Source organism: Capsicum annuum, unplaced genomic scaffold, assembly GCF_002878395.1.
Source record: "Capsicum annuum cultivar UCD-10X-F1 unplaced genomic scaffold, UCD10Xv1.1 ctg3168, whole genome shotgun sequence".
NCBI lineage: Eukaryota > Viridiplantae > Streptophyta > Magnoliopsida > Solanales > Solanaceae > Capsicum > Capsicum annuum.
This window is the reverse complement of record NW_025838334.1, coordinates 351055-378533: the sequence shown is the minus strand read 5'-3', so window position 1 is coordinate 378533 and position 27479 is coordinate 351055.

Sequence of the window (27479 nt, the reverse complement as noted above, 5' to 3'; positions counted from 1 at the left end):
AAATCAAATCTTGGAATAAAAATATGATTGTGAACAACAAAAGTGCATAACTCCTACTAAAAGAACATAAAGGGTATTTATAGTACATGAGGAAATAAGAAACTAAGGCTTAAATAAAATAGGAGAAAACAGGGTTAGTGGACACTTATGGCCCCTGCATATTACTTGACCCAGGGCGCAGGCGGTACCTGCGGTTAGCAGGGTGGGCGCAGGTACAAGGCCCAAATACTAGGATGAAAAAATCCTGCAAGTAAACTCTCAGGATTTTGGACTTGTAGCACTTGCTTTGCCTACTTGCGGTCAATATGTTTACTTAGTAAGTACTAGGAGTCATCTTTTGAGATCTTCTTTGATTCTCGAACATGCTTTGATCACGAACAAGATAAAAAGTATCCCAAATATCCATAATTTCTCCAAAATTCAGCCAAAAACATCTTTTTCATATTTTTCACAAACATATAATCAAAAACATGATTTCCTACTAAGCATACCCAAAATGCATCATATATAATAAAATAACCACAGAAACTTGTGGAATTTCCTCAATTTAAGCATTGAAAGTGCTATATTTCTATAGCACATAAACACTATAAACTTAGAATTTTTTTATGTCTTCAGGAAACAAAACATAACGAAAACAAAGGATGCTTAACTAGGAGAATCTAAGCTATTCAAGGCAGTTAGTAAACACTAAGAGCTCAGAACAAAACACACCCTCCTATCTTATTTTCAAAACCTACAGAGTATTAACATGAATCACAATAATATGATACAATGGGATCAAGTTTTGGAAATTACATTAGCAATAGACAACCACCCATATATACATATTACACTACCCCAAAAAAGCAAATAGCTAGTAATAGACTCAAGTGCCCTAAAAATAACGATGTCACACCCACTCATATGAAATAATGCATGTCAATAGAGTGACAGCCAAGAGATACTCAAACTCAGAGGAGAAGTTCCAATCAATGCATGTCAAATACCATTGGGTAGCCCTTATTTTCATAACTTTAGATTGTAGATAGTCAAGTTAGGATTACTATATGACTTTTTTTATCTTGTAATGTATAATTGGGTGTTTTATGGTATATATGGACATATCAAGTGATTAAGCCTCCTTGGAACTACACTAACTTTGGGGTCTTAAATACTAGCCAATTTCCTTTTAATCCACCCTTATTTGTCCCTTTTTATTCTTTATTGCTCATTTAGGTTAGGTGTTGTATTTTTCTTGTATTTTTCACCTTTTCACAAAAAAAAATCTTTCTTTTTCTTCCACATCCAGCCCTACTACTTTTTCTCTTATTTTACCCTTTTTCATACTCACTTTATACTATGTACCCCTATGATAGGCACCTTCAACTTAGGCATTTTTCCTTAGTTGATGTGCAAAATGTCCAAGGAGGAACAACACAAAAATAGGTTCATTATAATATATAAATTGAAAGGTGAATGATGAAATAAGAAAAAATAGGCTTATAAGGCTCAAAATAGGGATCAAGGGTTACAATTTACACTTGAAAGGTCATTTTGGCTAAAAGTGGACTGAAATATAAAATGGACTATGATCCTATCCTAACTAACTGTCTTTCAACCTAGGAAAGATTAACCAGGCAATTTCTAAATTCAACACACAAAGGGACCTAGGTAGTATCTCACACACACATAACACACAGTCAATATTACAAGCTACTATCTATCTGGTTCATCCAATTGTTAACAAGTGATTATCATGTCTCTAATCCTAATTCCATAATAAGATCCACAATGTTCTCACATATACATTCACACAGTGCTTAAAAACAAAATTTTTTAGGGGTATCAAAAATCAATCAACACATGACTACTGCCCTAAATATGTAAAAATCTTCTAATTACATAAAAATAAAACAAAATACAAAATAAAACATTATATGACAAAAATTATTGCAGACATGCTGGGTCTACATCCATACCATGGCCAACAGTCAAAGAATCACAGTAACAAAAACCTATAGTGGCATGCTATACCCACTCCAACTAAAAATTGTATACTGTCCTTAACGTGGTAAGATAAAGTAAAATAGAGGTAAGTCAGAACATACCTAGGATGCACTAGGCACCTAAATTATGAGCATCCCTAGATGGGGCATATAAGCTGAAAGATACGGTGGTGGTGGCGGTACACTACTAGATGATGCACTCGCTGCTATAGTTCCACACCGCTGCCTATCGATAAATATAGTCTCTATTGAATTATGTCTAGCCTTTTTAACAACCTGTTCATATTCCAAATTAGGATCCTCTAAATTATCTATGTGACCTCTCTTGGCCCCAACTACTGGGACCTCTTCCTCATCTTTCATAAATAAATCAAAGTGTCTTGGTGCATGTAGAGGTGATATCAGGACCACTAGAAGTAGAACTAATGGAGTTTCTACTATATGGCTCTCCTCGAGAGAGCGTTCCTTTTCTTGTAATATATCAAATTTCTTCCTCATCTAGTCTAGATCTAGCACATCTATCACTTTGAATTGGGACGTAACCCATCGCTTAAACTCATTTAGCCATGTCTGAAAATCAACACATAGATCAGATAGTGCAGTTCTTTATGCAGCCTTCTATCTGGCCTTTGCTTGCTTAAATGTTGTCCTAGCCTCTAATCTCATCTGCTCATAAAGGGTAGTCATGTCGGGCTCAACAACCCTCAACCTAGCATTAGTGGCCCTCTAGCTGTCCACTAATCTCTTAAAAATAAGCTACATATAGTAATCATACCTGTAGAAGGAGTTGTAGTTGATGAGAAAGTAGGCTCTAAGGATACACCCACTATCTTTGAGGTTAAAACCGAGGCTGAAAAAGAAGTAGATGCCATCCCCACGCCTTATGTAATCGAATCTAATGGCTCTCTCTACTCCCCTAAATCTATCTCAATAGTAATATCCGCATCCTCTTAATATGTATCAGCAGGCTCAATGGATACTATTAGGCCCTTAGTCTGGGATTGTGGTACTACTGCCTTCTTTCTCTATCTCTTAGGTGGTCGTAGATATGCCAGATCCTTCTTAGTCTTTATTTGTGTAGTCACCATCATAATTACCCTCTTGTTTACTTTTGGTATCTCAGGTACACCAGACTCTTCACACAACCTCTGCATCGTGAAAGGGAATGACAGATTAGTCAACTCCCTAAATTCACTGTCATGTAACTCATACTGGAGAATAGAGAAAAAATCAAAAATATGTTTGGCCATCATAGAAGCAACTAGTGCTGCTCCCTTCCAAGTCAACATATTATCCAAAGTAGTGGGTATAAGTTGGTATCTGATCAGAAACCACCAAAACTTGGCATCAAATTTAAGTAGGCCCTTTATAATCATACAATGCCATTGAATCTATAGGGTCACATCACCATAAGGTGAAATATAAATATCTATCTACCTAACCATATCAACCCTCTCTTGTGGAAGCTCAGCCTCCCCAATGATATGTCGATCACAAACGACCCTCAAGCTGTGGTCATACTTAACTATAGATGTAGGAGTAATATAATATAGGACGAAGATAACTCTATGGATAGTTTCTACTGATATATCAATTTTGACCCGTCTAACCAGAGTATGATCAAGTTGTCTCATTAATATCAATGGGACTAGAGCTTTTTACATATGAAGGTCTATTGCATCTCTATAGGATGCATAAAATTCTTGTACCATATTTGGGTTGTATGTATCGAGTGGTCTAGTCATCCACACTAACTGATATTGATCAAATATCACCCATAGTTGTAGTACTCAACTCATCCCTGAAAGATAAATTCGATTCTCTTCATAAATAAACTTCATAGGCCTGGTTGCCTCCCAAGTATGACTGTCAATATCAAATATCTCCCGCATTCCTTCCATATACTATTAAAGGTTTCCCTCTTCAAGAGGTGTTTTTGAGGCGGGTGTGGGTGTGAGAATCACCCCTAGTGTACTGATGTATTATAGAAAGGCTACTCTGTACCCTCCTCAGAATGGGGTACCTCTGTCTATCGTACACGAGTAGCAGTACCCTCCTCAAAACGGGGCTCTGATGAATCCTCCTCCTACTCTGCCTCTTAGGATAAATCCAGGGACACCTCCTTAGACTTGGGGTATTGAGTAATAACCTATAGAGTATACTTAGAATCTATCTCTTTCCTTATTATCATCATCAGGTAGAAGAGTGTGTAGGGGGTGACATTCGTGCTCACTTCATCCTTGGCTAGGCTGCAACCATCTCAGTATCCTAACGTGCCTACCTAATAGTAATGTTGTGTGTCACCCCAACTGCAGTGTCTCTACGTCGCTGACTTGGGTACTCCTTCACTAATCCACTAAGCTTGGGAGACTCTGCCTATATCCTCAGGGTATCTTCTTCTTCACATATTTAGGTGGCATAAGTACCTAAAAAACCACATGTTAGTTTCCAACAAAAGTGAGGGATAGCAAAAGTTGAAGAAAAACTCAAAATTTGAAAAGCTTAAATTTTTTCTCAATTTTCACACCCATTTAACCTATTTGAAATCCTAAAAAACTCAATGTTGACAGACCAATCATAAATCATAACTTTCCACACAAACAACATGCTCAACTATTGGGATTACTCAATTCATTAAAGTTCAACTTCTGGTTGGGGCCTAACTTTAGATTTTACTTCAAAACGAGGCACAATATTATGATTTTAGGCTTCTTCAATGCTCCTACATATATGAATGATATATTCTATAAATTTTGCAATGGAACACACATATCAACTTGTTTAAAAAATAAATAGATCAATACATGACAATTAGCAGGCGAGAAAGTTACCTCTTTTATGAAGATCCAAAAGTGAATAATGAAGAAATCAAGCAAAACAAAAATTGGAACTTATTTTTAGTATGTTGGGACATGTCGGTATCTCAAAAAAGTATTAATTTAGCTTTTACTTAAGTCTGGCATTAGTTTTTTTTTTAAAGTGAATCTTGAATTCAAAAAGAAAAGTAAAGTTTTGAGGATTAGAATGAGTTAGAATGAGGTTAAGGTTGTTTAAATATAGGTGGGGGCTGTTTTAGGCCCTGTTTATGTGTTAGTGGATTGAATATTTTAATTAAATATTGGGCCCACTTATGAACTATCTATGGTAGCCATCTGTGCCTGCCCCTTGGCCAGGCACGTGTCGGGCAAAAGATTTTTACCCACTTTTCTGCAATTTGGATTTGGTATTTAGATATTTTTCCTGCTAATTATCATCTCGCAACCTGTGTTTGGGGTCTCAAAAAGAAAAATTAGATGCCAAAGTCTAAAATTTTCCATTTTTCTTCCTTAATATTTAAACTTTTCAACTTATTGCTCAGCTTACCTCATGGGACTTGTGACCATGATGGGTTGATCATATAACCCCTTTACCTAGGAAACATTAGATGTAGAAATTTTTACCATATTACGGGTAAGTCCAAGAGCTAAAAACCTACAAAAAGGAAAAATAACAAAAATGTGAACACTAAAAATAAAGGGTTACCTCGCACTCAGTGCCTTATTTAACATAGCAGCATTACGCGGGTATCTTGACTACTCAGAATTCATCAAGATACTAATAGGTGTATCCTACAGGTTCATCAATACAATCAATCACTGACACTACTCACATGTCAGTTGGCTGCTTTAATGACTTTCGAATGTTGAATATAGCCTACTAATTATTGACTCTAAATGTTTGCTCACCTTTTTTTATGTTAACCATAGCTGTACCTGTGACCATATATGGTCTCGCCAATATAATAGGTATCTCGGTGTTAACCGCATAGTCCAATATGACAAAGTCAACAAAAACAATGAAGTTATCCACCCTCAAAATAATATAAAATGAGATTCTTATAGGCTTTTTTACTTTATTGTCAGTTATCAATAGCCGCATCAAAGTCGGTTCTGGAGGGTTGAAATAGAACTGCTGGAATACGGCTAGCCACATCAAATTAATGTTAGTTCTTAAGTCACACAAGGCTCAGGCAAATCGAGATGGCCCAATAGTTCATGGTATAGTGAATGCTCAAGGATTACTTTTTTTCTTTGCTAAAGATTGAGTCATAACTGCAGTACAATGGTGCACACCATCAACATCCTTAAATATCACTCCTTTCATCCTTATGACCAATTATTTGATGAACCTAGTATATCCAGGCATCTGCTCCAATTCCTCAAGAAGAGGTATGTTCAAGCTCAAATATTTCAGCATCAATATGAATCGCTTAAAGTTACTTTCCTCTTTCTTTTGCTTCAATCTCTAAAGAAAAGGTGGGGTTAGTCTCAAAATTTGTCTAACTTCTAGATCAAAGATCGGAGCCTTACCTTTGTCTTTTGTAACTTTACCCTTATAACGTGTGACATGTTTTAACTCAACAGTAGGTATCTTATCATCAACATTTTCTGCAGCAGGTAGTGGGGATCTATAGTAGTGTACCACTCCTCATAATAATGGCAAGTACATGACCATCATTTTTCAGATTTTGCATTTGTTGCTTGGAAGGGTACTTGGCTACCTCTGGTTTAGAGTTGCTGACATTTTCCAGAATTAGTGCTCCAACAGCTTGATAGCAGTGGCATGTAACTTGACTTTCTGGGTAAATCTTGAAATGTAGGCCTTATTCTTCATAAGGCTAATATCTTGATTTTCTTGACCCTTTATTAGCTTAGCCAGCATCTCTTCTATTCTAGATTCTGTATCTCATCTGCAAGGTGGAATGTACCTATCTCTCTTTTATGTATTGTCATCCTTCTTCCTCCTATCATTATCTCGCTCTTTGCTATGATCTCTGTATCTATAATAGTAGTTCCGACCTTGGTTCCCTTGCCCTTGGGCTAGAAAACCCGCCATTTGATAATCTAGATAATTTTCTTCCTCCTACAATTTTGACTCATAAGCTTTGCAAGATGACTCCTATGTTGCTACTACATTTACTTTCTCAGTAGTCACTATAGCAAGCTTTTTTGCTAGTACCTCTAGATCCTACTAGGTGTTTATAGAATCCTCTCTAGATTAAGATTTAGTGGGAGTAAGGTATTATCTCTACTTTATGTGATAGGCATACACCTGCGTATGCCCAACTAAGAACAAGAACAAAATGAAAAACCCAAAAACTGCAATAATCTTTATTCATAGATAAACACTGCAGTCCCCGGCAACAACTTCAAAATTTTGTTGACGTCTAAACTACACCTCCAATCAAAAGATGATATGGTAGTTGTCAAATTATAGTAACCCAACAAAGGTTGGGGATGAATCCCAAGGGAAAATGTGAAATTGTGGATCTTAATAGTTGTAGTCAATTGGAAGAAATGGAAAAGTAAATGAAGGGATTTTGTGTAGTAATCTCGAGAAAGTAATTATATTAACTTCGATTGTAATCAGTGTAAGTGAACACTAGGATTGTGTCCCCTTATCTTCTAAACTTTGTAGGTATATCATTCTTTGTTGAGCCAAGCCGATACTTTGCATGCAGTATTGATAAGTTAAGTACCTTTTACGATCTTCTAGATGAGCAGAAAGATTTCACCCTTTACCTTTTGAGTCTAAGGATGTTGCCTTACTAACCCTTATCTCGATCCCAGTTAACTAGTGCCTTTTGTGTCTCTCATTATTAGATGAAATCTAACCATCTTACTTAGATAAAACCTAGAAGCATGGATCGACAGTTAAACTCTAAATTATTATTATCATTACCTTTTTGTAGTCACTACTCCTATATTGGAGTAAGTAGCAATAATCTAAGATGGATCCTATCATGTATACCCATTAAGAAAACTATTATAATGAAGATACCGTAATACATACATGGGTATCAGTTTGGAACAACAACGTACTTCCCCTACTTCATCAATCCAACGGGATTTCCACAACCCTAGCTATAAATTTTTAGCTTCTCATGCTTGTGAAGAAATTAATATCATTTATAATTAAATGCGTAAATGAAATCAAAATGATGAAAAGTGTAAAAACCCATAAAAATGATTGAATTAATCAAATTTAGTCAATACAAGGGAATCCCAAAATAAAAAATGAATCTTGGAATTAAAATATATTTGTGAGTATCAAAAGTACATAACTCCTACTAAAAAAACACATAAAGGTTATTTATAATACACGAGAAAACCCTAAAATAAAATACTGAAAGAAATATGAGAAAACAGGGTCGGTGGCCACTTATGACCCCTGCTTGTGCCCTGACACTAGGCGCAGGTAGTACCTACGGTCAGTAGGGTGGGTGCAGGTACATGGAGCATGTACTAGGATGAAAAAATCCCACAGGTCAGTTCTTGGGATTTTAGAGTTTTGGCACTTGCTTTGCCTACTTGCAGTTTGTAGGTCCTACTTGCAGTCCACATGTTGACCTAGTAAGTGCCAGGAGTTATCTTTTTATCTCTTCCTCTATCCTTAAACATTCTTTAATCATGAACTAGTTGGAAAATGTCTCCAATATCCATCAAAAATAAATTTTTAATCTTTTTCATGAACATAGCATCCAAAACATGATTTCCTGCAAAACATATCCAAAACGCATCATACATAACAAAACACCCTCTGAATCTTATATATTTTCCTCATTTTAAGCGTAAAATATGCAATATTTCTATAACACATAGTAGGGATCAAAGGGTAATTTCTTCTTCAAAATTCTTGGTGTCTTAAATATGTAATTTCTTCCCTTAAATTTCTCTTCTATAAAGGCATTGGATTCATTATTATTTATGAGGATTTAAATGTGGAACTGATTTGGGTTAAGGGTCTGGGAATGATGGTTACTTGAATTGGATTTTCTTGGGTATGATGCATTTGTTTATGCTTTATTTATGTATTATGAAACCTATTAGGGTGCATAGGTATGGTGAATAGGAGAGAGATCAAGGAATTCCTCCAAATTGATTTGATAAACAATTAGGGGTCATGGATTGCCCTAACTATATCGATTTTTGTTATTGAATTTGTGATAACCTCACCCCACCTTATGAAATTGGCTTTGAAACATTATTATATGCATATTGAAATTACTTTTGGAACTATTGCTTTGCATAAAAGAATACTGGAAAATAAATGGATTTAAATTGAACCTTATAGGTCATGGATTCCCCCATGTGGGTAAATAATTGAACCTATGAGGTCATGATTTCCCAATGTGGATGAATAATTATAACTTGTAGAGTTGTGGATTCCCCCAAGTGATGATAATTGAAATGGCATTATGATATTAGCTTGCAAGCATAATTGGTATGATGATACTAATAGTAAATACATCAATAGATGATTTTGGTTCAATTAATGGAAATGTGTAAAGTTTTTAATTAGGCTTAAAGAGAATTATGTAGCCCACTGTGATATTTTAAGTCCCAAACACACACACATTTGGTTAGTATGGATGCATGCCTTGGGGCCAAACCAGCAGGGAGGGAGCTAGACCCAACTAGAAAGATGGAGCTAGACCCATATAGCCTGTGGGTGTTAGATGACTAAAAAGTTATACAGTCCAGCTAAATGATTTAAATCTCATGCTAACCCGTGTTCCCCATCCCGATATTATGTATCATATGTATGTACACTGTGTGCATATTATTTTACTATGGTTTTGTACTTGACATTATTTTATCCCTTCCTTGAGTTACATGTTAGCGATCACCTGCTAACCATCCCCAAATGTTGTATCCCTATGCAATGTAGGGTTTGAAGATACTTTTGTTTTCCTTATGTAGTAGTTGGTAATTTCTAGATTATATGCGATTCAGCATTGAAATGGTAAGCTTCCATTCTCTGAAAGGCCCTCATTTTATGATCCTGTCTTTACTTATGTCTTAGACTATTTCTATGGGTTGTTTAGGTACGGTCGGGGGCATATCCTGACTTTGGTTGATATTTGGTATCTTAAAGGCTTTTTTGGACAATGAAGTGTGGGTGGATTATGTTATGGATTCTTAGATTCATTTTGTTATTGATTTCTCTATCTTGTTATATGTTTAGAACTGATATCTATCTTGTTATATGTTTATGACTCATCCGTTGCTAGTTGTATTATGTTCTGGTTGGCTAGGCTAATGGGGGTGATCTCTGGTCCTTGACGGACTTGTGATACCCATCATAACTAGGCAATAGTTCAGGTCGTGACAACTTATTGGTAACGAGAGTGGTTGTACACACGGATGACACAACTCATAGATATCTTATGGAAAAGTAAAAGGCAAAAACTCATTTTATTAGGTAGATATTGCACCTACAAGAATTTTATTTTGAGGTTAAAGATCGAAATGGTTCTAAAATCAAGTAGCTTACTACCTTTCTAGCCGTGAATTCAATATGATATGTTAGATAAGATCAAAACTTACATTCCCTAATAAATTAGACATGTCACTCTTAGAAAGTATTAAGCCTTGTTATGTAGACTATGCTTAATGCATAACGATTGTCTTACTTTCTGATTATGTTAATCATTACCAAACCAAAAGGTTCTTGATTAATGTGAAGAAGTACTTTTAGGATAAACAATACTTTTTTAGATAGGTGGTATGATTGGTCGGTGTATCATAAAGTAGAAAATTAAGGCCATTCTAGAGGCTTGTCGCGCTTCTAAATTTGGTGGACATTATGGTAGTATTAGGATGGCTTTAAAGGTTCTCCAAAGCAGATTCTACTGGCCACTATCCATAGAGATGATCATGAATTGGTCAAAATGTATCCTCAATTCCAAATGCAAAGAGGTATTTCAAGAAGACTTAATATGCCTCATAAGCCTAATCTTAATGTTGAATTGTTAGAAGTATAGGGGATCCACTTTACGGGTCCCTTTGTGACTTTATATGGTAATAAGAATATCTTGGTAGCTATATGTTATGTCTCAAACTGTGTGAAGACCATTGCTCTACCAAACAACATAAGAAAAAGTGTCACTTTTTGCTTGTAGAAGTACATATTAACATGGTTTGAGACTCCATGGTCGATCATTTACGATGTTGGTTCACATTTTTGTATTCAGGTCCTCGATGCTTGCTTGTTAAGTTTTGGATGAAGCATAACATCCCATTTATGTGTGAAATAGGTAGAACAATGAGATATGCACACCAAGTGTTTGATAAAATGCTCTAATGAACTTTCAATACTTGTATTTGATTTCTAAAGGGCATTCACACACTTGGTAGTATTATTCCAATGATATTTATATGCTTCCGCATTGTAGAACATATTATTAGCCTAAATTTGGATGGAATATGTACATGCAGAGCTGACATGGAACCAGCGTCAGGTAGCGCAACCACAGTAACGTGAATGAGGTCCTGACTCGCGATCGCGGTAACTGAGGGCAGCGCCCTGCCATGCCAAAAATCCTGCATTTCTAATTTTTAGTCTAGCAACACCAAGTACCTAGTTCAATGAATTCTAGTGATCAATCTAGCATATTTTTCATTATTAAAATGACCTCAAAAGATATAATGTGTGCTCAGTCCTTTTAGGACAACCTCATGGATAAGTATGATCACATCCAATTCATGGCACCCGAGTGCCACATTATTTTCTACAGGGATCTTCCAAGGAATAAACTACTCTTGGAGTGAGGAATTTACTTGGATAATGTGTCGGAGAAACTACTGGCACTTTATGAAAAACTTAAAGCCATAAGGTTGCAGTGCTTTGCCCCAGATCCATGCATTACAAATGAGCAATGGGACTGTGAATTTTATATAAACATCAATGAATTCTTTTTTTTGAACCGCTCAATATTACTGTCAAGATTCGGGGAAAGAAGGTAAAAGTTGGGGATAAATAAATCAATGATGTTTATGGACTCAAGCAAAAAAATATGGGTGAATTCAAAGTGAGGGGTGTAAATCGGTTAATTGGTTAGCACAATGGCTATGTCCTAGAAGGGAAGTCTCGTGGACCAAAACTAACAGAAATATTTCCATGAAATACTTCACCTTTGAGGCTAAAAAGTAATTGTGCATCATTTGTAGAGAGTTTATCCTTGCTCCCTTATGATAGCAGTCCCTAAATTACATGCTAAGATGACTACATGCATTCTAAATGGTATCCCTCCAGATGCTGGTCAACTCATGGTTAATGAAATAGATCATTTCAAGAACCAAGGTGGTATGTATCTATTTTCCCCTCTTTAGTTATGGAGCTTTACCTTTCTACTTCTTTAGAGGTAGAGGTATGGACTGCGTACATCTTACCCCCCCCAGACCCCACCAGGTGGGAATACACTGGGTTTGTTGTTGTTGTTGTTATTGTAGTTATGGAGCTTTGTAGGAAAATAGGGGTGGATTAGTATGCTAGTGATACATAGGTGCACCCCAATGCCCCTATTTACCCCTTGAGGATTATAGGTGAGGGTGCACCTAGCAAAACCAAGAAAAAAAGATAGACATGGAAAAGCCAACATATAGTGAACCTGAGACTCATAGGCTAACCACCACGGGATACGTTGAGAAGATTTGAGTAAATATTCCAACCATTAAAGAGTTTGTGTCTAGTTTCCCCATGAGCTAGGAGAGCCTTCCATTGCTTATCATTTTTATGTGTTATGTACTGATTATGAGAATTACAAGAAGGACAAAAAGAAGCTAGAAACTACCTTTGATAAGTTTGAAAAGGCCTACTCTTCTTTGGTGGAGTCACATCGAGACCTCCAGACCGTGCATAAGAAAATGGTTACAAAGGATAAGAAGAGGGATGAATTCTTTATCAGGATATGGAAGAACGTAAAGGGCCTATGGAAGGTTCTAAGGTCCCGAGATAGACTTTCTTCTTCTTGGGTGGATAGTGGTGATGAGGCCCTAGCCGAGTGGTCTGATCTTGAGGAAGAGGGTGGTGATGCAGAGTCCAATAGTGATAGCTTACCTTGATGCGGTTTAAGGAAGCACCCTTATGTCTTTTACCGTTGATTATTTATGCAGTGGGGACACTGCTATCTTTTCAGTTGGGGGTGTCTCCTTATTCTAATTTATCTAAGTTGGGCTTGTATTATTGATAATTCTGCATACTTTTCTACTCTTTTGGATGATTCTCATCTTTATTTTTTTGTGTTGTAATATTCGGGCACCTTGTTGGTGCCCGCGTTTGCATGGATTAGTTACTTTGTTCTTAGTTTTCTATTTTAGTCTAAATTTCTTTAGTTGAGCTTTACCTTCATAATTGGGTTTCTAACCATAGATGCAAAGGAACTCTGAGTACCCAAGGCAACAATTCCATTGAATGGAAGGTAAGTCTGAGTAATTGTAGCATTGATAATTTAGGTTTGCATTAAGATCAATTGGAGATGTCTGAGTGATCATTTGGTGGGTTGCCCATACTATGAACTTAAATAGGTAATGATAGCTTATATGATTGTCAGGATTAGCAAATTATATGTGGTGTGAATGCAAAATCAAACAACCACCTCCATCCAAAAATATTGAAAAATTTTAAGGCATAGACGTGAGAAACTTTCTGATAAAAATTTTCCCTCTTCGTATGACTTCGAATGTTGACTTTGGAAAAATAATGAATACTCTATATTTGTCTCGAGCGGGTAGAACAATTGAATCTCCTTGACGACATTCACATGCCATGTGTGTGAGGTAATTATCCCTATCTCATGTGTACTTGTACTATATAGAACTTTCCCTTTTAGTCTTTCAAAGATAATTTCTGACTGTGCTTGGTTGGTAAAATGATCATAGGCTATCTTTTGATTTTGGAAGCCTTCTTTGGACTAAAGATCCTACCAATACATAAAATTTACCCCTAGCTATCCTCTTTGAGCCTTTAGACTTTTCTTTGGCAAACGCGTTACAAGCCATGACCCTTCTATTCATCTGCTCTTAAACCTCATCTTCCTTGATCTTAAGAATACAAATTGAGGTTAAAATCCTAAGTTGGGGTGGTTGAAAGACAAAGTAGTATAGTTGAGCCATGAAGTCTTAAGAATGTTCCTACAATCTTGAGAAAGTAAATCTTTTTGGATTTGAATAAAGAAAATATCCCATAAAGGGAAAAAAGGTAAAGTGAAAAGAAATGGCCCAATAAGTGTTATATAAAAAGAGTATGGTGTAGAATTTCAAAGAGGGTGTAGCCTTATTTTCCTAAGTTGATATCCTACCCTACCCTAAACCTACATTACAAGCTCAAAAAGCCCTTTATGATTCCCAACCAAGTGTAGTCATTGTAGTGGTGATTGAAATAGGGGCAATCCTGTGGCATGATACTTGTTAACATGGAGAATTTCTTGAGAGAGCAAGTGATTTGACTTAAAATTCCTTGTTGTTTGATTGGTAGCTAGGTGTATGAATTTCCCCTTTGTCATGAGGAGGCATTCAAAGTATTGCATATTTGAAGTCAGGTTGTGAGTCATTTATAAAGCATTAATAGTTGTTACATGGTTGCACCTCAAAGTCTATTGCATTCTTCACTATTCCATTTTATGATGAAGTGAGTTGTTAAAATCCTATTTCCTCATGTGTAAAAATCTTTTGGTGGTAGCAATCTAGTTTCAGTCATCATGATCATTGGGTGATAGAATGAGGGAACACATATGAAATTATCTCATAGTAAGAGATAGAGTTTATTGAGGACAAACAAGGTCTTAAGTTGGGGGTGTTGATGAGTGATAAGTTTAAACCCATTCTCACCAATTATTTGTACACATTAACTGGGTTTGAATGAATAAATGGGACAAAATCTATGAATAGATGCACTAATATCCACTCTTTGCAGGCAATAAGTTGAGGAGACCAAAAGATATGGATGGGAGCTGAAAATCATGGAAAGGAAGCAAAGAAGAGTGAAGCTGAAGACCTGGAATATATTAGCCTCGGCTTTCATGACCGCTATCCTCTATTCGCTATCATAGTCAGTCAAGACGGTCAGAGCAATAAGGTCACGACACACAACTGCGGTCGTGGGGATCCGTGTGTGATCATAATTCAGTGGGAATATGCCTAGGGGATGATCTGTAAAAGCACTTAGACGTATCACAAGCAATATTTAAGAAAAAACCCCTTTCTCTTTAGTGATATCTTACCTCATAAGATATTTTTGGAATTCCAGACTTGAAATCCTACTTTGGGAAAGTATGTAATTAACTTTGGAGGCCGAATTTCTTTTAATTTTTGTGAAGAATGAATGATATGAATAATCCTTATGGTATATCTCTATTTACTTTCTTCATGAGTAGATAAGGAATTTAGTCTTAGGATTATGTTGAACTAGAGTATAAGTGTGTCTGGGTATAGTTATGTTTGCAAGGATTTTAGTTGTTGAGAATGGATTCCACCATTTCTTGAGCTAATGGGTTGGAATTTGCTGGGTGAAAATCCCAAATCTCCAATTAGGTTTGACGGGTGAAAGCCTCAATATCTAGAAACCCGTTATCATCCTTGAAAGAGGGATGAATGTGTATATTAGGTAACCTATAACATCTTCGAAATAGAGTTATATGGGGACAAGGCAATGGTGGACAACTGAGCCTATGGTTTACTACCTTTTTCAATCTTAGAAATAAGTGTTTTGGGAGTGTAAATTATGTCAAGAGCATCATCCTTGAAATAGGGATGCATGATTGAGGCTTTAGGTGATTATGAAAAATTGTATATTTGTTAGGTGCTTGAAAGAGCCAACAAGTGAAATCATTGTGGTGTTGTTTAAAGATTGAACCTAATGAACTTTGACCTAGCCTATCCTTTAGTTAACAACTAAAATTTCATGAGGAACCCACATTAATCCACATGCATTACCTTTAGGTACACATAATCCTAAGATTTCCTCTAAATCTTGAATTCTAATTAAAAGTTTTTTCACTAAGTACTTGTTAGTTTGTTGTGAAGAGTTTCCAAACAAATCCCTCATTTAATTTTACATGTCATTTTTATTAGCATTCTGGGTAATCTTGTAGTAACTTGAACATCCATAGGGTTTGAAGTCTATAAATTCACTCCTTAATATTCTACTCCAATTAAAATTGGGTTACTTGACAACGACCGCCTCACCCCTTAAACATGGGAGTGAGTTGGGCGTTCGGATCCCTCTATGATGACCGTCATAAGGTGATGAGTGGAAAGCCTCCAAAATGTCATTTATTTCAGAATCCATAACACACCGTCTAATAAATCCATCGGCACACTTTCAAAAAAAAAATGGCTTATCTAAGAAATATCGCATTGCATCAAATAAAAATTATTTCTTTACATGGTAACTCAGCACCTCGGGGAGCAAACCACTTGCTACATATTTGGAAAAATAAGCATACCATGGTGTATTGTTTCCCTCGATGGCCATGATTAATTCATTGGGGAAAGCATCATCAATTTTTATTTCCTCATGCTTCTTATTGTTGCCTTCGTGTCGAGAGAGATGATCAACAACTTGATTTTTGCATCCTTGTCGGTCTTTAACCTCAAATTTGAACTCTTGTAGTAACAAAATACACCTAATTAAATGTGGATTTACTTTATTTTTTCCATGAGATACTTGATAGCAGAATAGTCCATATGTAACACCACCTTTGTGCCTAACAAATAGTCCTGAAACTTTTGGAAGGCATAGATAATCGCCAACAGTTATTGCTCGGTGACAGAGTAGTTGCGTTGGGCATCATTCAAGGTTTTTCTAGCATAGTAAATGGGATGAAAAATCTTGTACTTGCAATACCCTAGTACCACACCCAATGCAATACCACTTGTGTTACACACAAATAGGGATGACCAATTCAGAGCCACAATAATTGGGGCTGAAATGAGAAATTCCTTGAGATACTTGAAGCCTTTGAAACATGCTACATCAAATTTGAACTTAGTATCTATCTCAAGAAGTTTACATACTGGGTGTACTTTCTTGGAAAAATCCTTGATGAAATGATAATAGAACCTGACATAGCCAAGGAAACTTCAAAAACCTTTTACAGAAATGGGGGGTGGGAGCTTGAAAATTACCTCACCTTAGCTTGTTCAAATTGAATGCATTTTCCCAAGATCTTGTGGCCTAAGACAATTCCTTATTTGACCATGAAGTGGTACTTTTATCAATCAAGAAAAGGTTTGCTTCCACGCACCTTTCAAGTACCTTATTCAAGTGTTCAAGGCATGACTTGAAAGAATTCCCCACTACCGAGAATCCATCCATAAATACTTCCATGGAGTCTTCAACCACATCCGTAAATATTGATAACATGTAACATTGAAAGGTTACCAGGTCATTACACAACCCGAAGGGCATTTGCTTGAATGCAAACGTACCATATGGGCAAGTAAAAATTGTCTTTTCTTGGTCCTCCGAAGTGATATATATCTAATTGTATCCCGAGTACCCTTCCGAAAAGCAATACCACCCTCTTCCAGCTAGCCTATCTAGCATTTGATTTAAGAATGGCATTGAAAATAGACCTTCTTAGTCCATGAGTTCAATTTTTTGTAGTCCATACATACTCTCCATTCGGTGACCAATCAAATAGGGATGAGATTATTTTTTCATTCTCAACTACCGCGATACCACCCTTTTTTGGAACACATTGCACCGGGCTCACCCACGCGCTATTGGATATAGATAGATTACTCCCGCATCAAGCCAATTTATAATCTCTTTTTTAACAACATCTTACATAGGTTAGTTTAATCTTCTTTAGTGCTCTACACTTGGTATTTGATATTGCTTGAGTTTAACTTTGTGTGCTCATATGCCGGGAGCTATGTCGATGATATCCGCTATTGTACACCCAATGGACCAAATGGATTTTTTCACCACCAACTTCTATGCTTCAACTTGAGAGGAATTTAGGTCCCTAGCAATAATGATTTGCAAAGTTTCATCCTCTCCCAAGAACACGTATTTGAGATCAGATGGTAAAGTCTTTAATTCAATTTTGGGAGGTTCAAGGATGGAAGGTTTGGCGGGTGGAATTTTGCATTTTTTAAGATCAAGATCTAATTTAACCGGGTTCTTGGTGTGAAGCACAAGCCCTATTAGAGAGGCCACCACTTCATCATACTCCTCCATTTTTCTCTCCCATAATTCCAAAGCACAACAACTAAAGGGTCATTCAATAAGCCCATATTTACATGGTTGGACACTTTACCATCAACAATATCGATTATCAAAATGACTTGTCGGTCCATTGGTTGTTTTATAGTCTTACAGACGTTAAAGGTCACTATTTCACCATTCAATAAAAACTTTATCTCCCCGGACTCTACATCTACCAATGCCTTCCCATTATGTAAAAATAGCCTTCCAAGGATAATGGGGATTTTGACGTCTATTTCACAATCCACAATGACAAATTCGGTCGGGTAAATGAATCAGTCTACTTTAACTAGAAATTCATGGAGGATCCCTATTGGATTCTTAATAGATCAATCATCCTTAAGCAACTTTATTTTGGAAGGATTTGGCTTACTCAATCAAAGTTTGTGGAATATATAATAAGGCATGAGGTTTACACTTTCCCCAAGATCACACAAAGCCTTAGCGAATGTGAAGGCGTGCATGAGATTGTAAACGCACTGGGATCCCTTTTATTTTTGACATATGCGCTTGTCCTTATGGCGCTATAATGGTGAGTAATCTCTATGGTTTTATCCACCAAAAGATTGTTTTAAAACACCCAATCTTTCATAAATTTATCATACCCCAGCATGTCATGCAATGCCTCGATAAGAGGTATATTAATAGAAAGGTTGCTAAATTTATCCAATATTTTGTGGAGTCTATCATTCTTTCCCTTTCTCAATGAGCATTCTTAGAAAGGAGGATGAATGAGGGTTGAAGGTATAGAAACAATTTGACACTTGCTATTCATTGGCTTTCTCATCAACATCTCATTGAACTTTAGCTCTTTAACCTTGGGTCATTTTCTCTTTGCCTTTGTTGCCTCCCTAATTTGCATTTCTTCACTTTGCCTCTCTATTAGATATTTCAATATTTTGCCTACTTTTGTTCAATTAGTTAGATAGTGGAGGAGTGAGACATAACCGTTTGGTGGAGCATGGAGAATTCACTTTTCATTTCATTCACCATTTCTCTGGTTCTCTTAACATTACTTAAGATTCATGCCAAAATATCTCTATCGATCTCCTTTCTTCTTTAAAATATGCCATCCTTAGATTTTCTTAGATTTGACCTTGATTCCTACATTGTCCTTGTGTAGAAATATAGAAACCCTCCGAGTCCCTAGTTTTCATCCTTATATTAGCACCAATCACCTCTTCCTCCTTGTTTTCACAAGTTTTGACTTCTATTGCATTTATCACACTTATACTTTCCATTGAGTCTCCTAACACATGCTCAATAAGGAGATCAAGGTAATATATTACTTTGCTCATCTTAGCATCGGTCTATTCCTCTTCATATTTCTTATCATTGCACACAAAGGATGAGGAGGGAGCCCCCATGTCTACCTCGGCGTCCTCTATTTCACAACATTTACACAAAATTGCCACTTGGTCCAAGACTTTTTAAATAATCCCATATGGTGAGTTGATGAATTTTCCACCGGATGCGTTATCTACTATGGCCTTATTTTATAGATCCAATGCTTGATAGAATATTTAGAGGAGCATCTTCTCTGGAACCTCATGTGTGGGACATTTCAAAAATGTTTCTTTAAATTATCCCCAAGCATCGTACCATGATTCTTTGTGGTATTGGACAAAATAAACAATCTCATCCCTCAATTTCAAATTCCTAGATGGTGGGAAATGTTGACTTAAAAAAATCTTTGTTAGACTTGTCCATGAAGTAATGAATCCGGCGGGTAAAAACCTTAGCCATAGCACTGTTTTTCCCGTGATAGACAATAGAAAAAGGCATAACCGGATGGACTCTTAAGATATATGTGCGACATTGAACTGAGTACATACTTCCATGAAACCCTTGAAAGAAGCATTCGGGTCTTCATGAGATTCACCCCCGAATAGTCCCTTTAAGTAGAGAAATTGCATCATCATACTTGTAACATAAAATATTCCATGCTCTTCTATAGAGGGAATGAGAATGACTCTTTCATGATCTCCGGTCCCAATACAAGTTGAGTCCCCGTAACTCAGGATGACTTGGGAATAATATCGTTCCCTAAGGAAAGATCAAAATAACAAAGAAATTAAATTTCACCACTCTGGGTATTTCATAGTAAGAATGACACCACACAAGCGAAATCTATATTTCACTCCTTAGCAACGGCACCATTTTGATAATACTCAACTCACTCCCATATTTAAAGGGTGAGGAGGTCGTTGTCAATAACCTAATTTGTATTATGGTCGAATCTCAAAGAGAAAATTGCAGACTTCAAACACTGTGAATGTTAAAACTACTACGAGATTACTCGGAATGCTAACAAAAATGGCATGTAAAATAAAATAGTGGGGGATTTGTTTGATAACTTTTTGTACAATCTTTATCAAATGATCAAGAGATAAAACTTTTGTTTTAAGCAACAATGTTGGGGGAAATCCTAGGATTATGTCTACCTGAAGATAAAAGTATGTGGGTTAATGAGGATTTAGCATGAAACTTAGTTGTTAACTAAAGGATAGGCTAGGTCAAAGGTCATTGTGGTCGATCTTTCAATAAAACCACAAAAATTTCACCCTTGGCTCTTTTGAGCACCTAACAAGTATGAAATTCATAATCACCCAAAATCTCTATCAAGCATCTTTATTTCTAGGATGGTGCTCTTGATATAATTTACACTCCTAATACACTTATTTCTAAGATTGCAAAATAGAGTAAACCATAAGATTAATTGCCTATCATTTCCTTGTCCCCCTTAACCCTCTTTTAAGGATGTTATGGGTGACCTCATGTTCGCCTTCATCCTACTTTTGCGGATGATAAAGGGTTCCTAGAGCTTTGGGTTTTCACCCATCAAACCCATTTGGAGATTTAGGGCTTTCATCCATCAAATTCCAACTCATTAGCCCAAGAAATGGTGAAATCCTTTCTTAACAACTAACAATCATGTAAATACAACAATACCCACACACAAATTACACTCTAGTTCAACATAATCCGATGACTAAAGACATTAGTTACTCATTAGATAGGAGAAAATAAATTTACCAAGTACTGCATCCATGGAATTCATAATAAAAAAGGGTAAAATAATCTTTAATTCCACACTTCAAATTAACCAACTTTCCATTAGAACAATAATTACCAAACAATAAACAAAATCAATTTTTTTCACACTCTCTTTTAAGGGTTCTTCCCTCTATATCCTAAAGTGCTTTTGAATTCCCCTATATATGACTTATTTCAGTTGTATAATTTACTGCAATGTCCTTTAGTCATTTCTTCAGCTAGGTTACAACTGTAGAGATTTGGCTGCGATCACGCAGCCATGGTCATGACTATGAGTGAGAGATTGTATTGCGTTGGCCAAAATTGACCAACCATGATCACGTGCCTCTGACCGCAACCGTGTTACTTGAGGCTAAGTAAGTCCTCTGCTTAGATGACAACGATCGTGGTGCAAAGATCATGACCGCGATACCTGAAGCCCTTTTCTGAGTCTTCAGCTACACTTTTCCAGCTCCCTTTTGATCATCATAAGTTTCTATCACATCTTTCAACTTAATCGAATCTATACATGCAAAGAGTGGATATTATTGCATTTACTCACAAATATGTCTTATTTAGTCATTTAAATTAAGGTAACATTCACAAATATTTAGGGAGAATGAGTGGCGAAATCACCAGTCATCACAGCCTAATTGACGGATGATCCTTTATCCCTATATCTCCTTGGTTCTAAGTACTACTCCTAAATTAATGTCACTGATAACTAAAATACTCAATGATGATAATAATTTAAAGAATGAAATAAATACAATATCTAAAAGCATTCAAAACATTTAAATTGGTGCATATAGTAGCTAAAAGTATATTCATGAAATCCTAGGTCATCAGCTGTCTATAACCCACCATCTCTGAAGAATGCAACTATTATGTAAATTCCATAAAATGGATGAATTTAACAAATTTAATGATTGAAAGCTATCAATCATGCATTTCATAATAAAACTAGGGTTTGTTAACACAGTCATGTAATAATATATAACTTCATGATATAACATGGATAACAACTCAATAACACCAAGGGACTGAGATATCAAAGAATTTAACAACATTCCTAAACCCTAAATTGTGAAGAATGAACTGAACTGAAGAATGGGTTAACTTTAAGGCTCAATAGGTTAAAGGGTTCCTATTTATGAAATGCTACACTCCTAGAGATTATAACCCTGAAGAATTTTAAAAATTGGATACCTAAATAGGATGAACCTTATCTCTGCCTTGGGAAATAAAATATCCTATTTTCTCTAATTAAAACTAAGTATTGAATATTTTAATAAGTATTGAGGCCATAAGGTAATATTAAACCCAATAATCATCCTTGATATAACCTAAATAATGCATTTCAGATGTTTAAAGAGTGGTAAAAGATTGATAAGCCCTTAAAAATTCATAGTTGAGAACTTTTTGAAGGAATGTATGAGACATTCCCACGATCATAGAATCTACCTATGATCATGGGTTGCACTCTTTGTTGGGAGGTGGATGAGAGATCCCTGAACATTATAAGACAATCCTTTGTACAAACATAGGATTGACCTATGTCATACCTTGGTTTGAATATTTTACGGTTTAATCAGGGCCATCTTATAGGAATCATGATCATGCCTAGGATCGTGATTTTAAAAGCATGATCATGGTTCCCTCGGGAGTTTAGAGGGAATACTTCTAAAATTTTAGATATTGGGTTTTTCTAAATCAAATGAGACTATTGTATGGTTTTACAATGTAACCACGATCTTTGTTTGGCTCATGATATCTCACTATAGAGCAGTGCTTTACTAAAAAGGCCATAACTTCTTACTCTAATGTCAGATTAAGGGAAAAATAGATGCTTTGGAAACATAATTGAAATATTATAATTTGATAGTTCTAGAGCTCAGGGATGATTCTCAGTTTTGAAGTTATTCTCATTGGAAGTTGACCATTTCATAAAGAATCAATTGGTAAGGGAGATTTTGGCCAAATTCCTTCTCATACTATTAAAACATGATATTTAATTCTAAATTTACTTGAATCATAGTTCTAGCCTTGGTTTGAATTTTTTGAGGTTTTACATGATTTTATATATTGAGTTACTTCTAAAACACTTATTTGAAAGTGGTACTAAAAAGTGAAATTTATTTCCTTATAAGGAAAGGAATATGATTCTAACTCTAATGAGGAGCCAAACTATGTGAATAAGTAGATGGAAATTTCTATTATAACAACCAAGGAAACCAAGGTCAAAACTATATGAAGCATAATTACTATATCAAGGCTGGTTACAAAGATTGTGAGCAAGGTACTTGGTGGAATACTATAAACATGACCAAAGTGGAATCTATGTATCTCTAAAAAGTTCTTAAAAAGGTGGAAATAATTTGGGAAATCTTATATAGAGGAGATGCTGGAAAGAGTGTTGAGTGTCGAATCCACTAACTCAAATGTGAATGAAATGAGAAGTGAACTATCTTTAATGAGCCAGCTTGTGGATTCACCTTTTACCTCTAACAAATAGTTAAAGTACCAAATGGGGTAGTTGTATGTGGCATTCAATCAGCATAAGAATAGTACTATACCTAGTGATACTATTTAGAATCCTAAGAAGGATAAGAATTGCATGGCCATTAATATGAGAAGTAGTATGATATTACCTAAACCACATCCTATTGATAATAAACAAGTGGAGGGTTGCCTTTAAATACAAAATGGTAGCTAGAGATATATTTAATAATGAGAATCCAAATAAGTCTTAGAAGCCAAAAAATATTGATGGTCAAAATGTAGATGTTAAGAAGTCTACTAGTGTGAAATATCTCATTCCCATGAGTAATAAGAAGGTAAAAGAGGTTGCAAAGCCTCTAAATTAAATACCTAGGCCTCTTCTTCTGCTTCCCTACTAGGTACGGAAGAAAGTAGATGATAGGAAATTTCATAAGCTTATCTCCATATTAAAGTAGTTATCGATGAGTACTCTATTGGTGGAAACACTTGACCGTATACCAAGTTATGCTAAGTTCAAGAAGGAGTTGGTCAAAAAAGGATAGTAACTTTTGAGTTAGTAGATAATATGCATCATTGTAGTATGATTGCTTCATAATCACTGGATCAAAATAAGAAGATCCTAGTCTTTTAAATATTTTATACACAATTGGTGAATTTAACTTTTCAAAGACATTCTGTGACCTTAGTGCTACCAACAATTTGATGTCTCTAGCTATTTATTAATAGTTAGGCTTTAGAGCCCCTAAACTGATGGTTATGCATCTAATGATGGCTAACCAGTTTGTCAGGATATGGGTGAGGATAGTTAATGATATGCTAGTGAAAGTTAAGAACTTTATATTTCTGACTGATTTTATGATCCTTGATTGCAACGTGGTCTTTGAAGTACCCATAATCTTGAGTAGACCATTATTATCCACCAAAAGAGTATTGCTTGACATAGAGAGCAATGATTTGAATTTTAGATTGACTAATGAAGAGTAAATTTCAATTTTTGTCAATTAATGAAGCATACGAGAGAAATGAATGTTGTCCAAGTTATTGATATTGTTAATGAATCTAGAGATGAGATACCCACTAAGAAAAGTTTTATTGTTTAAAACTTAGCAATTATGATGATGAATTTTTATGGAGAAGTCATCAAATATTATGAGGAGATCATTAATGTTTTGGTTTGGAAAGGGTCTTACTCATATGTCCTAAAGAGGTTGGATCTGGCTCTAAGAAATAGGCCAACTCCTTCAGCCAAACATTCAAAAGAAGAGACACTGATATTGGTAATTAAAGCTTTGCCTGGCCACCTTCAATATGTATATTTGTTTGATCATGATATATATCCCATTAATATAGTAGCTGACTTAGTAAAGTGGTAGGTGGAGTCATTTATTTCTATATTATGGGGGTATAAAAGGGCTACTGGATGGACTATTATGATTATTATCATCACTTCTCTTAGTATTGGCACCTGTAAATCCAATTCAAAGAAGATTATACTCCTAATATTAAACATCTGTGAAGGCTTAACTTGTCAATACAAGAGGTGTTAAAGAAAGAAATAATCAAGTGGCTTGATGAAGGTGTTGTATAACCAATATCGGATCGTAAGTGGGTAAATACTATGTATATATCCCACAAAAGAGAGGCATGATGGTGTTAGGCATTGACTGAAATGAGTTAATTCCACCAAGGCCAGTCACTAGTTAGCATGCTTTCATAGATTATAGTGAAATAAATTCATGGACCTTTGTGGTTCCTTTCCATGTCATGTATGGATCAAATTCTTTATAGGTTTTTAGGGAGATATTTCTATTGCTTTCTAGATAGTTATTCATGTTATAACCAAATATCAATTGCACTTGAAGATCAGGAAAAAACCACTTTTACATATTCTTATGGGACATTTTCTTTCAAGCATATGCCTTTTGGGTTATGCAATGCTCCAGTTACATTACAAAGGAGTATAGTGTCTATCATTGTTGACATGGTGGAAGATAGTTTTGAGATATTTATCGGTGACTACTCAGTTGTTGGTGACACTTTGAAAGACTACTTGGCCAATATCGGTAGAGCCTTGTAAAGATATAAGGAGTCTAACCTCACTCATAATTGAGAAAATATCACTTTTTGGTGAAGAAGGGATTGTTTTTGGCCACAATATTTTAAAGAAAGGTATTCAGGTGGATAAAGATAAGATAGAGGTTATTCAATAACTACCTCTACCAATCTCTGTGAAAGGATTTAGAAGTTTTCCTAGCAATGCAGGGATCTATTGGAGGTTTATTAAGGACTTCTCCAACATTGCTAATTCTTTATGGAAATCACTAGAGAAACTAGCCAAGTTTGTGTTCAATAGTGATGACTTAATGGCATTTGAGTGCCTTAAAGAAAAATTGGTGGATTTACCCATTATTGTTACTCCAAATTGGTCCAAACCATTTGTAGTAAAGTATGATGTGAGTGGATTACACTTTGTACTATCCTTAAGAAGAAGCGGGAAAACCTCTTTTACACTATAAATTATTCTAGGAAGGCATTGAATGGGGCATGAAAAACTTTATTATGACTAAACAAGAGTTACAGATCTCTATGTCTTTCGATAATTTTTAAGCATATTTACTTGGCATGAGAGTTATTAGGCATACATATCATAATTTCTTGAGATATATCATGGAAAATAAAGATGTTTAATATTGGTTGATTAGATGGTTATTGATACAACAGGAGTTTGACTCTAAGGTCAAAGATTGCAAGTATTGTGAATATCAAGTAGCATACCATTTTTCTAGTCTAGAGGATGATAACAGGGTGCATGATGACTAGGATCTTTATGACACTTTCCCAGATGTGCTGGTATTAGCTACATCCTTTGATCTTATGGATAATTCTAATTTTTCTAACTATCTTGTCAGTGGTATCAAGATGGAAAAGCTTAGTTTCATCAGAGAAAGAAATCTCTCCATGATGTGAGAAAATATTTCTAGGATTAGACATATATGTTCTATGTATATATCAATAATATAATTAGGAGATGTGTACTAGAAGTGGAGATATTGAGGATTTTATGAGCTTTTCATTCTTCTCTAGTAGGGGAACATTATGTAGTGATCTTACAACCTAAAAGAAATTGCAATATGGGTACTACTAGCCTAAAATTCATAAAGACCCCCAAGACTTCACCAAAGCATAATATCAACTCCAATAACAAGGATCTATATCTTTAATGCAGTAATTGCATATGTCTACCATTCTGGTAATTTAATCATTTGATATGTGGGCCATTGATCTCATGGACCCATTTGTGAGTTTTTATTTCCAGAAGTGCATCTTAGTAGTGGTATATTATGTATTTAAATAGGTGGAAGATATGGCTTTGATTGACAATGATGTTAAGAGTGTGACTACATTCTTGAAAAAAAACATTTTCTCTAGGTTTAGGACTCAGTGAGAAATCATAATAGCTAGGACAAAATTTTGCAACAAGGTGTTTTGTATGCTTCAAGCGAATTATAGAGTAAATCAACACGAGGTAGATAATCCCTATCATCTATAAATCAGTGGGCAAGTGGACGTATCTAATTGAGACATCAATATAATATTAGCTAAGATAGTTAATGCTAACTAAAGTGGTGAGGCTCTAAAACTCAACGATGCATTATGGGCTTATCAAACATCTTTGAAAATACTAATAGTTATGTCCTCTTGCCAACTTGTCTTTGGTAAATCCTGTCATTTGCCAGCTGATATCAAGCACAAAGCTTTATGAATTCTCATGAAGCTTAACCTAAGTTGGAGAAATGCTGCAAATTTGAGGTTAGAATAGCCTAATGAGATGGATAAGTTTCAAATTTGGTATTATGACATGAAATACCTCTAGAACATGTAAATAAAGTTATATCATGATAGAAAAATTGAGAAAGT